Source organism: Vipera ursinii (assembly GCF_947247035.1).
Source record: "Vipera ursinii genome assembly, chromosome: 3".
In the NCBI taxonomy this organism is placed as follows: domain Eukaryota; kingdom Metazoa; phylum Chordata; class Lepidosauria; order Squamata; family Viperidae; genus Vipera; species Vipera ursinii.
This window is the reverse complement of record NC_139516.1, coordinates 171,992,091-172,010,397: the sequence shown is the minus strand read 5'-3', so window position 1 is coordinate 172,010,397 and position 18,307 is coordinate 171,992,091.

The following is an 18,307-nucleotide window of genomic DNA, read 5'->3' as shown; positions in this document are numbered from 1 at the left end:
CATGCTTTTGCATCAAAAATAGCAAGGTGTTGGGCCCATAAGGTCACGTTGAGCAATAATAAGGTTTATTTTATTTTATTTATCATTTGTAAATCATAATTAACTTTAAAATATCATGTTAACCCATCCAATTGTGATTCATCCCAACCACTTCCCCCCTTCCTGTATTATCTAACACAATTTTTGTAGCATGATGTATCATGGGCCTAAATCCTTTCATTACACATTTTAAAATTATAACTATACTGAGATGGGATAGGTTACCTCTTGATGTATTAGTCAGATCATATTACTCAGCTTTGCAACAGCTTGAATGGCATGTCCTGTGCCTTTCCTGAAACCTCTGAAAGTAATAATGTCTCTTTCACAACATTACACAAAAGTATAGAAGCATTCCTGAAACTTTAGATTTGTTTCTCAATTTAAACAAGAACCATTTACGCAATACTGGTAGTATTTTACATGAACCTTCTGTCAGAGTTTCAAATGGCAAGTTATAAACTTTCCAGAGTGGAAAATTGGAGACTTGCCCCAGGTTAGCATAGTAGAGCGGGCAAAGTATCTTGAAGTAAGGTCTGTGCTAAAATTAGTAGGTTGAATTAATTCAGGTTTTATCTCTTAATTTTATTTATACTCTTGGAGATATTGTGTCTGCTGGGTAATGTAACCAGTGGAAATTGCTAACACAATCAGGTATCTTACTTTGCATTTAAACTGAAGCTTAATTCACGCACTGTCTGTTGAATGTTCCTAGGTAGCAAAAATAAATCTGCACTAATTTTATCTGAGTTTTGGCTTGGTATTTCAGCCACCTGCCATATAATCCTTCTTCATTCTGAGGGGAAATTACTTTTGGGGGAACTTTGAATCTTGGTGATATGGCAGGGATCAGTTCAGTCAGAAAGAAATATATCAGGTTTTTGTTCAGAAGGGCTAGCCCAGGGGTAGGCAACCTTGGCTCTTTTATGACTTGTGGACTTCAACTCCCAGAATTCCTGAGGGATTTGAAGTCCATGAGTAATAAAAGAGCCAAGGTTGCCTACCCCTGGGCTAGAGTACCCAGGACCCAGATTGTTGGGGGCAATAAGCTGACTTTGTAATAATGCCGCTTGGGGGGGCCCAAAAGCCCTAATAAGCAGGCATATACATAGAATGAAGGCTATTGCTAAGCACATTGGTTTGTGGTTAAATTGTAAGCCACCCTGAGTCTTCGGAGAAGGGCGGGATATAAATGGGATTAAAATAAAAAATAAAAATAATAAAATAGAGTAAGAAGCTGAAGAAACTGGGCCAGTTTGTGAGGGAGCACTTGCCACTCAGAAAATGGTGGTTTGTTTCTACTTTCATGAGAGGGGAGCATCTATAATTTTCTCTATAACAGAGAGAGTAAAATTATTGTCCAATAGGTTTGTGCAAGGTGGCCAAGTTTAGCTTTGGTGACAGAGGTATACATAAAGTGTCAAAATCTGCAAAATGATAGGTGCAGTATTATGATCAAATTAAACACACACAAACACATCCTTTTGTATGGGTATGCCTCATAAAAGTGATGAGGCTTTGGTCACGGTGCTAGGCCAGATATTTTGCAAATTTCTACCTTCTCCCCAGTCACCCCACTTTAATGAGGAACTATCTCCATCAGAAGCTATGCAGTACTCCAATTCTAATATCCAAGAAGGCTATTAGATATTCATACATACATAGAAATCTTCTGGGATAATAGAATTGGAAAGATTTTTCCCTTTAAGAGCAGGGGAAGCATTATTTTATGAAGCAGCTTTGTAAGGATGTTTTTCACAAATTAGTCAAAGCTAAATATGCCATGTAAGCTTTGCATAGTTCTACTGTCAAAGATCACTCACATGGATTTGTGTGTACATGATGGAGAATTTTAGCAGAATTGGGAAATTACACTAAAAACATTCCCTATCCACAGTGCAATTCTTCTCAGTTAATTTGGTCAAGAAAGAATAGAAAAATGAAGCATGGGGTGTTATTGTTGCTGCTGCATCTGTTATTGTTTTGATAAGTACACAGCCATGGAATTCTCAGCCTTCATTAATCTAATACAGTTTTCCACAACTTTATCCTATATTGACAACCACAATTCTATCATTTTTGTAAAGCACTAGAATAGAGTAAACTATTCTACATTTCTGATATTGGCAAGCAGCTCTCTAGTCCTCCTGACAACACTGCTTAAACAAAACTTTGAGCCTAAATACAAGACTACAAAAACAGTGTGATAAATAGATAGGTACGGTCATTTTAATGATAAGCCATTTCCCCAAAGTCTCTACAAAAAAAGCCCAAAAATCTTATCATAGTTTAACTCAGGATTCGTACAACTCGCTAAATATTTACATTCAAGAAGAATTGAGAGGAAAGTTCATCCACATTTATAAATACATCGAGATGTCAACAGCTTTATCTGATGAGACCCTTCTTGGAAATGTTATCTGAGGCATAAGTAACTACTGCATAACAATGTTTAATTAAAACGAACTTGTTATTTGCTATATTTGTTTCCATAGGGCATTTTAAGGCCAATGAAACTGAATCTACTATTAATATATAAATTATAAAATCAAAATTGATTAAACACATTGAGAACACTATAACATATCTTCTTTGTTCTTTTCTAGGACAGCACATGCAGAGCTTACAGTATTGCCTGGAATTATTTGAGTCTACATATCTCAAATGTTTTTTTTTAAATAAGTAGCCTTAAGCAACAGAAATGAGTATAATAAATTGGAATGTGACCAGTAGAATACAAAATTAATAAAACTTAATATAGGAGAATGAGGAAGAGTACATTGACTGCATTACAGCCATCTTTTGGTGGTCCAGCCTGTTGCAATCCAAATAAGTAGCACCAACAGTTTATAATTGTTGAGAATAGTTAATTAGCCCAGTCTAGTCCATGGCCAGTTTAAAACTCCAAAATTAGTTTATCATAACTCTTACCTTAGATAGCTAAGTAAAGTAACTCCTATGAAAAACATTGTATTTGATGTGGAATGGGATTAAGGTGCCATGAAATCTCCATTCAGATCTGTAATATGGCAAATTATCACATGCTGTGCAGGTAATGATAAGCAAGCCTGTACGAATGCTACTTCTCATTTATGTTGTTAGAAAAACATATTTGGACATTCAGTATTCTTTTTATATGTTTTCCTACATTTTTCATCTTTTGATCTATATATTGTAAATATTTTTATACAGTTGTGAGGCAGAGAGATGTTCTATACTAGCACCTAAGCCCATTGCAATGCTTTATGCAGGTTTATAATTTTACTCTTGTTTAATATAAAACAATTCATTTATACTTAGTTTAATATTGCACTGGAATCTAAATAATGTATATGAAGTAAGGAATAATCAAAACAAATAATTAATGAATGAAGAGAGGGTCTATTTAAGGGAACACCTGCTGCCAGCGTCAACTTCCCTTTGTCCTGTGCGCTCTCACAGAGAGGGTCTCCTCAGGGTGCCATCGGTCAGGGAGTGCCGGCTGGCGGCCCCCAGGGGGAGAGCATTCTCTGTGGCCGCGCCTGCCCTTTGGAATCAGCTGCCTGTAGAGCTCCGGATGGCTCCCGACCTTCGCTCTTTTCGCCGTGACCTGAAAACCTGGCTATTTGAACAGGCCGGCCTGGGTTTGGGGTTTACTTTTAACTTAATTTTATTGGTTAGGGCTAATTAATTTAATTTATTTTTAACTTTTGTATTTTATATTTTAATTGCCCTGTATATCGCCCTGAGTCCTTCGGGAGAAGGGCGGTATATAAATCAAATAAATAAATAAATAAATAAATAAATAAATAAATAAATAAATAAATAAATAAATAAATAAATAAATAAGAGGCCTAATTTAAACAAAGTTGGATCAGATCAAAAGCTATTCATGTTCAGTTCTCCCATTAGTTGATACTGAAAGAAATACAAGCCCTCCAAAAAGCAAGGAAGCATATGACATCATAACTACTCAGCATATTATAGATATTCTTTGCTTCCAATGAAGCAAGTATAAACCTTAATGGCTGCTGGTTAATGATAATCATGGTTATTGAATAAACCATTATATCTAGGTTCAAGCAATACAATCAGAGACTAACAAACTACATTTTGGATTAATGAGCTACAGTCAGTTTGGCCTTTTTTTTATATGAGTTGATCTGCCCTACTAAAATGAGCCAATAATGTCGGGTATTTTTCTAGAATTAGGGCTAAGGTTAAGATCTCCCTGCATTTTTCTTTACTGGCAAGAAACTGAAACCAAATCCAAATAATCATAGATCAAGCCAAGGTAAGCTTGAATTCTAGCAAACAGTTGTCAATACTACAGTAATCATTCCCTCCAGTTTGCTGTTATCCAATGGTTCTCCAGATTTTTATTCAGTTCATAAGCTACCTCCATGATTAGAAAAATAAGAGACAAAAGTAGTGTCAGCTTATAACTCTTTTCTAATTGTAAAGATGCAATCTTCATATGTTTTTCAGAGACACCAAAGAATTCATTACTTTGTAGTAACACAGAAAACATCAAATTCTCAAGAATCTTACACATAATGGGATAAGATAATTGTTTGAGACATCATCATATTCAACATATTGTACTGTGACAACAGTGGCCAGTAATCTATAAACCAAATATGTCACAATAAATGTGCCGGTCTTTAAAATAATGCTAAATATTTATTTATGTATACATGCATAAATGCTGCAACAGTCTGAAAGTTAAGATTTTATTATCTTAGTGAGAATCTTTTGACAGATATCAAATATTTGACAAAGAGGTAGTAAAAGTAACATATCATCTTTTATGCTATAGCAGAAAATGAGGATAGTATGGTAATAGTATTTTCTGAAAATCCATAATTCTTGACCCTCCTGTATAGATTCTGTGACTTGAATGTGTAAATAACAGCAGATTAAATGAAGTAAATGAAATATTAAGATTCTTGAAAAATTATTGTTCTAAAATTTATGTCCACTCTTTATTTTGATTAATCATAATTTCATAAACATATGTTTCATACACTTTTATTTCCAAACTTATTTTCAGAATGGTTCTGCCCTTCACATTAAGCAGCATGTTCCTCCTCATATATGGAGCACACTTTGCTTTTTAGTGTATATTGGAAAGAAAATACAGTGATGGGAACAATTCTTTTCTCTTGTTACGTGCCATCCAGAATCCCCTTTGGGGGAGACGGGCATCTATACAAATCTGCTTAATAAATAAACTAAATGTTCTATATAAGGACGTTAAAAGTTGCAATCTGACTCCATTTTTGGAGAAGATCGATTGTGCATCCTTATTTTCAATTGTTAATTTTTATTTCTTCTTAATTAACATTATTTAATTTGATAACAACAACTTTTATTGATTAGCCCTTGGGCCATATCAAAGTACAAAGTTCCAGCAACAAACCGTCACCAAAACTAGATAAAAGCAATCCGAAATGGAATTTGATAAAATACAATTTAAAATGGAATTAAAATACAATTTAAGTTAAAATAGTAATAAAATGCAAATTTTAGATATAGATAAAATATGGAAACATTATATTTCGGAGTCGCCCTTACAATCTACCCCAATCAGTCCCACATATGCAGATCTTAACTGGATCATTTTGTTCAAATATTGTGCTACGTTGGATGTTATTTTCAAGTTCTGGCCGGACATAAGGTAAGTTATTTTGATATGGGGATCCCAATGGGTCATTTGTTTGGTATATAGACCAAGATACCTGTCTCTCACCCTCTTATACAAACAACAGTCAAATAGGATGTGAGCCAGGTCCTCTGCCGCTCCGCAAATGCAGAGACGCTAATTAACATTATTGAATTCTTTATTACCCAAATAGGATAGAATACGATATTAACTAAAGAGAATAATAGGGAGAATTTATCTACATAATTTGTTGCCAATTAAAGATAAGAGATCCATTCATTCAACATCAATTCCTGATAACTTCATAAGGTAAAGGTAAAGGTTCCCCCGCACATGCGTGCTAGTCGTTTCCAACTCTAGGGGCCGGTGCTCATCTCTGTTTCAAAGCCGAAGAGCCAGCACTTGTCCAAGGACGTCTCCGTGGTTATGTGGCCGGCATGACTAGATGCCAAAGGCACATGGAACGCTGTTACCTTCCCACCGTAGTGGTCCCTATTTTTTACATGCTTTCGAACTGCTAGGTTGGCAGAAACTGGGACGAGTAACAGGCGCTCACTCTGCTACATGGCACTCGGGATTTGACCCACCAAACTGCTGATCTTCTGATCGACAAGCTCAGCATCCTAACCCACTGAGCCACCATGTCCCTCCTGATAACTTCATAGCCATGTCCATATAGTTTTCTTGGCAGTACAACACAAGTTGTTTACATTTTCATCTTCCAGTGTGACTCTATGTGTGTTTTATTTTTTCAGATCCCAGCCTAACACGCAGATATAACAGGAGCTTAATATTATATATTTCTGAACAGTAAGGGTTCTAATTTCCTGTTCCAATGCAATACAAGAGCACATAGTAATTTTATTTCTTGACTCTTATCTGGATTCTTCAAAAAAATTATCTGAAAAATCATCATCCATGCCTGATGCTGTCTCCTTTGATTGATTATATATTATGAAATGCTTTCTTTCTATATTTCTTTTTTTTAAAAAGACAGATGGCTATCTTTAGACTGTATTTGATTGAATAGACTATACCTAGACATAACTTTCTTACAGCATTGCTGAAATATAAGCAACATATGTACATATTTATACTTATAGTTGGCTATAGTTATCAGTAATCCATGTATCTTTCTGTAATGAACTTTATCTCTTTACAGTGAAATTTAAGTTCATTCCTCTATTCACACTTTTTGTTCATAGTCAAAGTATTAGGAGGTTTTAACACCTCTTTATTCACAAAACTGTCATCTCATGTTCCATAGGAATTGTGCCAATACATTCCTTGCACCAAAAGTCTTTCCTAATGTTTCAGAGTTGAGTCACATCTAACATTATAAACTCATTTATGAAAGCATGCTTAAAATGAGTGACTTCTTTTGACATAAAAAGCAGCCTAGCAGATAAGAGCACACAAAGGAAAGCTAACGTCTATCTATCTATCTATCTATCTATCTATCTATCTATCTATCTATCTATCTATCTATCTATCTATCATCTGTCATCAAATACATATTTATGCAGACTCATTTATCAATGGAGTAACTATGTAACTGATCAAAATCTGAAAGTTATTTCAATGTCCATTTTCTCTTCTCTTCTTCATTTTCTCTACTCTCTTTCTCTTTCAAGGATATTATAATTGGCTGTTTTGTTTTGTTATTTTTTTTGTACTCAATAGTTCCCAACCCATATACACAACGTAAGAAATATTCTAATCATTTTTGTTTTTATTCTGTTACAGCAGTCTTTCTCTGTGGTATATTTGATTATTGAGCTATTGTTCCCCACATTAAATAAAGTCTCCCTTAAGGTAAGCTTGACTCCTGATAATTTCAAGGATGTTTCCTTATAGTTTTCTCGACAATGTTACAATAGTAGCTATTCTTCCAGTATAATTTAAATCACAGTTGTTCTTTGTACAGTTTTTATATATACACATGGGAATTTACATGTGCATGAATAAAGAAAACTTGGGATATCTCTTGGCTAGTAAAATTACAACAGTTCCTGTCCTTTTAAGTTATCTCAAATCACAAGAGCAACCTCAGTGGATGAATGCAAGCAACACACTAGGTTGAATTAAAATGGAGTTGGGTAACTTGCATTTCAGCCTGTTGTGAAATCTCATTTATTTTTTGCATGATTTCATAAAAAATCCTGATTATCTTGATATTTCTATATAAATAAATATATTTAACTTTGCTCACCAAGGACTTTTACAGACCCTTGATGAAAGCTCTTGGCTGTGTGGGCCATGTTCCTGCTCTACCCCTATCATCCATGCTTGGAATACTTGATCATTCCATCAGGTTCCAATCTCGGTGGCCATTCAGGGGAAGAGAGCAAGATAAATGTGCTAATTGCTTCTCATGATGCTACTTTTTGTTCTGAGAGAGAGTAGGGTTAGTGTAGGCCAAACCATTTTTCTTGCATGACTTGAATCCTCTTCCTCTACCTTTTCTGTCACATGCACAGGAAAAGCCTTAGAAATTGCCATATGTGACAAATAGTTACTGAAATGTTTCAACTACATCCCAAAAAATGCACATAAGACAAATTTTATAAGAACTCTGTCATATTCTGAGAGATCAATTTTATGGTAAAATACATTGTAGCCCCTCCTCTTAATAATGTTATTTTTTTTTAAATTGGGAAGGGGGAGAAGAGGAAATAATTTTTACTGTTCCAATGTTTTAATTGGGTTTTTAATTTTAAGTGACATTATTTTTTAAAAGATTGGGAGCTTCCCAGAGTTGTTTGAAAGATGAGTGGTTATATAAAAATAATAATAACAATAATTAAAATAAATAGTTCAAAAATATTTTACATTGCAGGAATGAAGAAGGAGTTGCCCATGATTGCTTGGTCTTGCCAATGGGGATGAAGGCAGATATTGCAGGGGTTCAGCTTAATCTCATGCAACTGAAGTCAGTTAAGAGAATGCCAGAGGAAGACCTGGGAAAAGCTGGACTGACACATTTTTACCTTGTGGCATTTATCACTCTAATCTCCCACAAACAACAGGAAAGAGAAAGTGAGAGAAACAGGATCCTCTTTATTTCCACAGTACCAAGTAAAGGTGTTATTTTCCCCCTTTTCCCTCCATATGTATCTGATGAGCCCCTTATTTTCAAATTGGCAGCCCACCCCAGATTTTACCTTCCAAACACCAAAATGTTCCACAGGTAAAGTAGAATGTATTATGTAAATAAGCAGCACTATATTCTACTACCTAAATGATACTTTTGGGCCAAATTAAACAATACTTGGTAAGGAAAGGAGGACAATCCTTTCTGAGTAATTCTGAGAAATGTGGTAACAAGGTCAAATATAAACCAGATACCTTTGTTCTCAGAACACAATTCTAGAGTGTGACCAGATTTGTCCATCCAGAATCTTCCAAATGATTAAATGTTCTCCAGTGAAAGAAGTTTGCTAAAACTGCACCTGAAAACAAATGCAAAAGAAAAGATGGAAATTTATAGCCCTCAAATACTGAGCTATATTTCCCCCTCAGTCCAGCTTCTATTTTCTGACTTTCCTGGAGACATTACATTTAACATCACAAACATTATTGACCTGCTACACTTACAGAGGGACATGTCCAACAAGCTGAAAGAGAAAATGAAGTTTGTGGAACCATTTTTTCCCCACAAATCCAAGAACAATTCTACACATATTTTTAATTCACACCCTTACCATGAGGCCCACATAATTTTTGACTCCTGTAACATTCAAATTTCATGCTAGTTAAGGTGATGGAATCCAGCACTTTACTTTATCTGGTCTCACAAAGCAGCATTCATTGAGATGGCCACTACAGTCTATAGATGGTTGTCAAAATAAATACATGAAAGTGTCCAGGGGTCTTATGAAGGACCAACATTCTATGCTTTCAAGGTTCAAATTGATTGCAGCCTACTTTGAGGCCACTATATTTAGACAGGGCTTTGTATACTTTTTCATTTTTGCATGTAGAGAATCTTTGTCTTGAATCCATGCTCAAATCATGTTCCATGATTTAGTTTATTTAAAAAATTAATATGTATGGGAGTACTTTCTGACTGTGCCGAGTTCAGCACTGAGATTTTCCATTTTCTCCCTGCACAGTCAAGCTGTTTCTGGGCCAGCAGTGAACTTCGACCCAGTTTTCAGTAGCCTCTTAAAATAGGCTGGTGCAAAGTGTTCCTCTGTTTTTGGCATGTTATATCTGCATTGACGGCAGCCTCTGGTAACCAATAGGATTTTTTGTAGGGCAAAAGTGACTTGTGTGTGCTGAAAAACTCAGAAAACAGTTGCATTCTAGTATTAATCCCACAGATAAATATCTTACAACTGATATCTAGACTATCCTACATTTTCAACAGAAAATAATTGGTCTATAGATTAAAAAGAATGTCTAGAGTCTGATCCAATATAAGATCAAAGTGTTAATTAAAGCTGGGGATCTTTATTGCCAAGCTCATGGAAGAAAACACAAACAATTCAGTGGTTGGATTTTACAGTTTTTAACATTAAACACATTAAAAGCAATCATTTGCTTTACTGTAGAACTTACACAAAAGGGACAGAGAAATAACTTGTATTTATTGGGGCAATAGGTACATGCACCAGATTTAACTACATTAAATGGAGGACCTTATATATATTGCTTCGATTATTATTCTACAAGTGTCATATAATAACTATATTTTTTTCTACCATCATCCGCCTTTCAACCCTGTAAAGTATTTTTGATTAGGCCATATTGACTAGTCCAAGAACTGGATATAGATTTGAACTCAGAACTCCCTTAGAATAATTGATTTTGCCTTCTAAGCACTAATCCATATTGTTATAATAATCACAATGATTCCAGTGCATCTTTATTTTTACTTAAAAAGCTATGGTCCTGTAACCATTTATCTAGGACCAGTGACCAATACAGTGCCAAGATAAAAGCTCACAATGTAAGTATTTTCTTTTTGAGATATTCAGTTCCCAAAATGTAAAGGATTTTATAGGTGACCTTGTTATGGAAAAACTCTTAAGGAGGAATTTGGAGAAGCAATTGCCTTGTTAGAGGTTGAAGCAAGTGTGAGAAAGAAACTCAATGACCAGGCTTTGATTTTGCTGTATAAAGAAGATAGAGAAAAGTCAATGTAAATTTCTTTATGCACAGTGTTATTCCAAACCTTTGTTGACAAAAATTACTGCCCTTCTCTGCTTAGGGTGAGATCTTAATCAACATAAAAATAAACACCATTTACTTTTATGGCAAGTGTTAAAAAATCAATGCAATTTTGCAAATTAACATAGCATAATTTCACAATTCCTGTTATTATATAGCATAAATTAATTCTTATTCATTCAATAATATGATTATATTGTCTTAATGGCATAACGTAATCTCACAAGATAAATGGATTTCTATGAGTCTAAATTCTAAAAGGTAGTGCTGTTTTTGCCTTCTCAATTGGTTCTTACCATTTGGCTGGCTAAACTATCCCACAGTTTTCTATTTTGCTAATCATAGATACAGCAAATCAAGTGATAAAAGCAAGATTTAGCAAGTTTTTCAGCAACTTATGCAAATAGAAGTCTTTTGAAATTTATATTAAGAATGGATTTTATTAAGATAATGACACAAATAAAAGTGATTTCATTTTATTAAAAATGCTATTGTTTCTGTTACAATAATTTTATGTTCCCTGTTATATTCTTATTGTTCTGTATATCACCGCATCACAGTACTGCTGTACAGGAAGCAGTTAAAAACCAAAAAATATTGTGAAAACTCTTAAATACTAGGACTAACAAATGGATACTATTGTAAATCATGGCTCTGCCACTGACAAGATCTACACTATCAACTCTTTTCCAGTATTTTTTTTCCTGGTTTATACTGAGCTTGGCACAATGTTTTGCTGTATGATAAATACAACAAAGTGATTTAACTGGGTGCAACTGAAAGTCCTAGATATACTGTTATTTCTGGGAAAAGAGCAGATTGATAATGATTTGTGCTTGATGACTCATGTTACTGTCAGCGAGTACCCAAAACATATGATAAAAACAAGAAGCTTGGTCATATGCTATGATATAAACCAAAGTGTTCAGAGCTTATGGAATTGTAGTCCAATATATCCGGGGGATGCTAGGAAAGACTGGATTGGATTAATCTAGCAATCTAGCAATCAGCAGGAAATTCTCTCTCTCCAGGAGGGCATACTGGCATATCATTCAAGTACTATACAGTGGGAGTTACTTCTATTCAAACCATGATAAACTTGATTCAATCTTCATCCTTTGTATAAACTCTCGAACTTTCTGAGGGAGATGTGTCTCATCCAGAAAGCAGTGTACAGTAATATCTTCCTGGTAAGTTTGTGCCGTGCAGTTAAGCTACATACTTCAAGGCTTTAGATCTTCAAAAGAGAACATGCAAGGCTCATGGTATGGGAGGGAAAAGAGACTGAGTAAGGCATATCATAGTTTGAATATACAGCTACTCCATAATCCATCTTTCCAATCTTATATTCACTCAAAACAACTTCAAAATATGAAAGAGAAAACAGTCACAGTTCATTGATTATAAGCAGACACTGAAATAGTGTATATCCCTCCTGGCAAGTACTTATAGAAGTACTTGTATTGTCCTTTGGGTTCTCAAGTTAACATTTCCAATTACCCACTTTTGACTTTTACAAATAATTACTAAAGTTTGTTTAAACTGACTCATTTACAAACATTTACACAGAAACCATCTTGGTTCAAAGACAGAAAGTCAATCTTTGTCTTCTTGTAAACCATGACTGTGATCTATAAGTTATTGAACAGAAATATTTCTGTCAGGTAAATATTTGACTTCCTAGTTATTGAATTTGGTCTGCTATGCAATACAGCAATGGTGTCAAATGACAGTGAATCCCCATTGTTCTTCACAATGACAATTAGTAAGAAACAGATGTATCTTTACAAGCAAGCTAAGCTGTAGAGAGATTCAAAGAGAAGGCAAGAAGGCAACAGGGTGTGTCAGAACTATGGCTTCAGCTGATGACTAACATTGTACTCTGTGTGCCAGATGGAAATAAGCCTTAGTGTTACTGCCCCTGAAGCAACCATACAGAAAGGAAGTAAAGACTGGAGTGTGTGAGACAAAATGTCTCACTGTTAAGAAATAGTATACCCTTGCTAAGTAGACACAGTCCCTCTATTAGCATGCTGTAGGACTTTGTAGAGTAGCACTGAACTAGCACTGATGAGAAAGTATCAAGGTTACTTAAGAGATATGCACCAGCTGTGGTAAAAGAAATATCAATCTATCACAAATTTGTTTAAGGTAGAAATTGCCACAGAAGGTAGGCCAATAGAGAAGGATCAATTGTGTGAAACAGAATATTCTTGCAGATGCTGGAAATAGCCCACATGAGGGGTAAACAGTAAATTCATCAAAGGCAAATACGGTATGTATTTGTTCTGTGAATTGCACCTGATTTTGTCTCTCACAGACTCTCCTACTTCTCTACACGACAAGGGCTGTCTGATTTTAGACTTGAGGGCACATTTGGAATTCTGAATATGTTGTGGAAACTCTAGCACAGACATGTCAAACACAAGGCCCGGGGGCCGGATGCGGCCCGCAAAGTAGTTTCATGCGGCCCGCGAAGCCATCCTGGAAACAGTGAGGGAACGGCCTCCACTGCCTTGGCCCTGGCCCAGAGACCCTCCTTCTGCCAGAGACCCTCAGATCTGTCCCACTCCTGCCCAGGCCCCCATAGGCACCCTTGATGCGAACGATGTAGAGCTGGCCATGCCCACCCAGTAGGCCATACACACTCTAGCCACGCCCATCCTGGTCATACCCGCCCGGCCCCTTGAGGGTAACTGAAATGCTGATGCGGCCCTCAATGAAATTGAGTTTGACACCCCTGCTCTAGCACAATGACTACTAGGAACTCTTTTTTAAAAAAAATATTTTATTGATTTTTTTGCAATAACAATCTTTGGTGCTTAGTAAACAGCACGTTTGGGTTCATACATTTGAAAAAACAATAATAATTAATTTCTATAATTCCATGATCAATATATTAATTAATAGTATGTTTCCTTGATCTTCCCTTCTTCCAATTGTATTCTTCTTTGTCAACATTAAATAAATATAATAATATTTTCAATGTATACAAGGTTAGATATAAACATTTTTGGTGTTTGTACAAATAACAATGACATTCATATATAACATATTTTCTCATTAACTTATGTTTCAATTGGATTTGTAAAAGTCATCTTGTTAGGTCACTATGTGTCCTGTTTTCAAAATTCTTATTTATATAAGAATTCTTAAGTACTACACTACTTATATATCCTAGAACATCCATGCATAACATCTTTTCTGAGCAGCTTATATTTCAAATATATTTGTAAAAGTCATATTGTTAGGTCACTATGAGTCCTGTTTTCAAAATTCTTATTTAAGCTTAATTTTCTCTCAGTATTCAAATCAGTCTTCTCGGTCATAATTCTCTCACGATTAATTACCTTTAAATGTCCAAACTTTCCATTCACATACATCATCCCAGTATTTTAACATTTCATGTATTGTAAAAAATACTATACTACTTCTATCTCTTATCCCTCTTACTATAGGGCCCCTTTATATCCAAAATTATCTATTTTTTTAACCATATTCAAAGAAATGTTTAACCATGTAGTACTCCATCTGGTAAGTTGTAACAAATCTCTTAGATCTAATTGTCTTGTCTTGGAGTATTACTCCTGCAGATCTCTGGAGTTCTAGGCTAGATCTTTCAGAAGGGAATACTAGGTGTAGTTTCCTCTCCCTTTTAGATAAATATGCAATATCCATTTCATCTCCCCCCTCCAGATAGTCTTTCACCAGTACCATAGTCTCTGTAATTAGCCTTATCAAACCAGCCAATCTCAAAATCCAAACAACCAAATCTTATATAGTTCTTATCTTTATATATGGTTTTTGTAATCCAATGCATTTCCAACTGTCAAGGCATCAGTGAAAGCAGTATTTTATAACAATTCTTCTATTCAGGGGTCAATTATCAACCAGTCAGAGTTGCAATCCAGAATGTTTAGCCACCTTGAAGCCTTCTAGTAAATTCCCCCCTAGAATATTAGCCAAGAGTCAAAGTTTTTCTTTTTCTGCAAACAATTCTTAAGCTTAGACAAGTTTTCTTTTTCTGCAGACACTTTTTAAGCTTATAGATTGCCCAGTATGTTTTCTTTCTTTGTTCCCAGCTATTTTCTATTTGGCTGAAGGTTATTAAAATTCAAGGGGACAGATTATTCTTTGTTTCTGGGCATCTTGCCAATTTCTGAGTCAGAGTTGCTGTTGTTCTATGCTCTGATTCTCCACTAGATGTCAGTAGTTATTTATTTTCCAACTTTTTCAAACAAAATTTTATTGTTGTTGTTGTTGTTGTTGTTATTTGGAATACTGCATCCAGTTTTGGTCACCATGATGTAAAAAAGATGTTGAAACTCTAGAAAGAGTACAGAGAAGAGCAACAAAGCTGATTGGGGAACTGGAGGCTAAAACATATAAGGAACGGTTGCTGGAATTGGGTATGTCTAGTTTAATAAAGAGAAGGATGAGGAGGGACAAGATAGCAGTGTTCCAATATCTCAGGGGCTGCCACAAAGAGGAGGGACTCAAGCTATTCTCCAAAGTGCCCAAAGGGAAGACAAGAAGCAATGGATGGAAACTAATCAAGGAGAGAAGCAACCTAGAACTAAGGAGAAACTTCCTGACAGTTAGAACAACTAACCAGTGGAACAACCTGCCTCCAGAGGCTGTGAATGCTCCAACACTGGAAATTTTCAAGAAGAGACTGGACAGCCATTTGCCTGAAATGGTATAGGGATTCCTGCCTGAGTAAGAGTTGGATTAGATGACCTCCAAAGTCCCTTCCAACATTATTATTATTATTATTATTATTATTATTATTATTATTATTATTATTATTATTATTATTATTATTATTATTATTATTATAGCAAAGTCATCCAGATGTTCAGACTGGATTTGGCATTTTTGTCTACCTATCCAGTCCTTATCAAAATGTGGATGTTTGATGGTATTATAGATATCGTTGCAGGATGGAAGCAGTTCTTAGTAAGGCCGCCTTTTGCAATTGACTAATGGCAAATTTGTCAATGCCAATGGTGTTCAAGTGGTGCTCCAGTTGTTTTGGGATTGCACCCAAGGCACCTATTACTATTGATGCTATCCTTGCTGGCCTTTGCCACAATCTTTCTATTTCTATTTGTAGGTCTTTGTATTTTGTTATCTTCTCCAGTTCCTTCTCATCTGTTCTGCTGTCTCCAGGCACTGCCATGTCCACTATCCAGACTTTTTTGTCTTTCTTATCGACAATTGTTAAGTCTGCGGTGTTATGTTGCAGGTGCTTGTCTGTTTGAATTCTAAAATCCTGGAACAGAGACTAGCAGATCAATGCCGATTTATAATACAAAATAAAGTATTCACAGAAACAGAATTGGACGAACTGCAAAGGTTTACCCAGGGCAAAAAAATTAAAGCCTTGCCAGAAGTAATTCAGAATGTAGAGGCAAGCCAGGGGGAATGGGCAGTGAAGGAATCCAGCAGAGATATACAACTGTTCTCATTTGGAAAATTATTATTATTGTTGTTATTATTATTATTTCTTCAAAACTCTTTAGGATGTAAAATCTTAATAGTTTTCTTAATTTTCAGATTTATCCAGACTATAAATAATAAACCTTTATTGTCAAAGTACAACATGTGTACATTGAGATTAGCTGAGCCTTCCCCGTGCTCTCTCTCCCCCCAACACACAGTGACAACAAACCCTCCATCCTACCACACCATGTGAACCAACTACACCACACACCGGCCTCCCAAGTCAATTCTGCATACATTCACAGAGATTATGTCCCATTTAAAAGCCTAGCAGCCCACGGATAAAAGCTATTTTTCAGCCTATTGGTACAGCTGGCTATATTCCTATATCTCCTACCAGATGGTAGGAGAGTAAAGAGATACCGTCCAGGGTGTGAGACATCCCTGAAAATCTTCCTCACTCTTCCAAGGCAACGAGCCCTGGCGATGTCATTAATGTAGTGTTATTAATTTCATTTTAGTATATTTCTTTCCCCCTTAGAAGTTAATTCACTGTTTCGGTCTATGGAGGGGTGGGGATTTAGTCCCCTTCCTCACTTTTGGAGGATTTCTTGCTTTGGGGATTTTTTTTCCAGGGAATCAGTTACAAAATAAAAGAGAAGATCTATATTCTCACCCAGTTTCAAGCACTGTTCACCAATGTTCTGGTTCATGCTTTTGGACTTCGGCTGCTGGTAGCTTGGGCTAGACACTGATGTGCAGCTACTCTTTCTCCTGTTGGGTTGGAGGGATTCCCCCAGATTGAGCAGATTGACTATTGTCCTTCCACGATCATCGGGGCACCCGTCCTTCTTTGTCGTCTATCCGGGGCAACTTTTTTTTTAATTAAAAAGTTTTACAATACATTTTATATTAAACAAAACACAACACCTCCCAACCCCCTCCCCACTCCGCAACCCTCCCCAACCCGTCCCTTCCCTCCCCCTCCCCCCTCCCCGACTTCCCAGAGCTAAATACAGGGCGTAAAAATACAAACAATCATAATCAACCTTATGCAAACAACAATAAACTATTAAATCTATCGCACTTTAACTCTTATAAAATAACTACAAGCAGTATAAATATCACATCAGTACTTATTCAAATGCTAAATGAAACTTTTTAGTCCCATATTTAGAATATAATCAATCCATTTTGTCCATCCATTATATCTCTGTTGCGAATAGCCTTTCAGGTACGCTGAGATCTTACAATCTTTTCTTCTCTTAAAATATTATACAGCTGCAAATGCCATACATTCCTTTCCAAACTTAAAATTTCCTTATATGTAATCACATCATATTTAACCCCAACACTTATATTTTCTATTGCGTGTTTCGATATTGTCCATATAGGTATCTTACAATTTAACTTATATCTATACTTTTCCCAAACTCGCAACAGAGCATGTCTTAAAATATGTACCTTAAACACATTATCCACCTTCGTACAATAAATATGCATACCAGCCAAATAACAAATCATAACCTTTAAAATTTAATAATCTCATTTGTGTTAAATTAATCCAATCACTTATCACTGACAAGGCAGCCGCTTCATAATATAGTTTAAAATTAGGCATTTTAAGACCACCTCTCTCACACATATCCTGCATAATCTTAACTTTAACTCGTGGCCTTTTCCCTACCCAAACAAATTACCAACTATCCAATTCTTTTTGAGCTTTTCCCCATAAGTTTTCATAATTATTTTCATATAACTTTACATTTGAAAGTGACAAATATATCCCCAAATATTATCCCTTTTAACAATTTCAAATCATCCAGAAACTTTCCCATATTGCGTTATTATCTCCTTCAGTTCTACAACTGAGTCTTCAGGCTCGTCTCATTCGTCTCAAAGCAGCACGCGTCATCCTCTGGTCTCTGGCCTCCTCCGATGATACTGAAATTTGATCCACTCCTGTAACTTTCTCATCTATCTGCGTTATTCCTCCAGCACCTT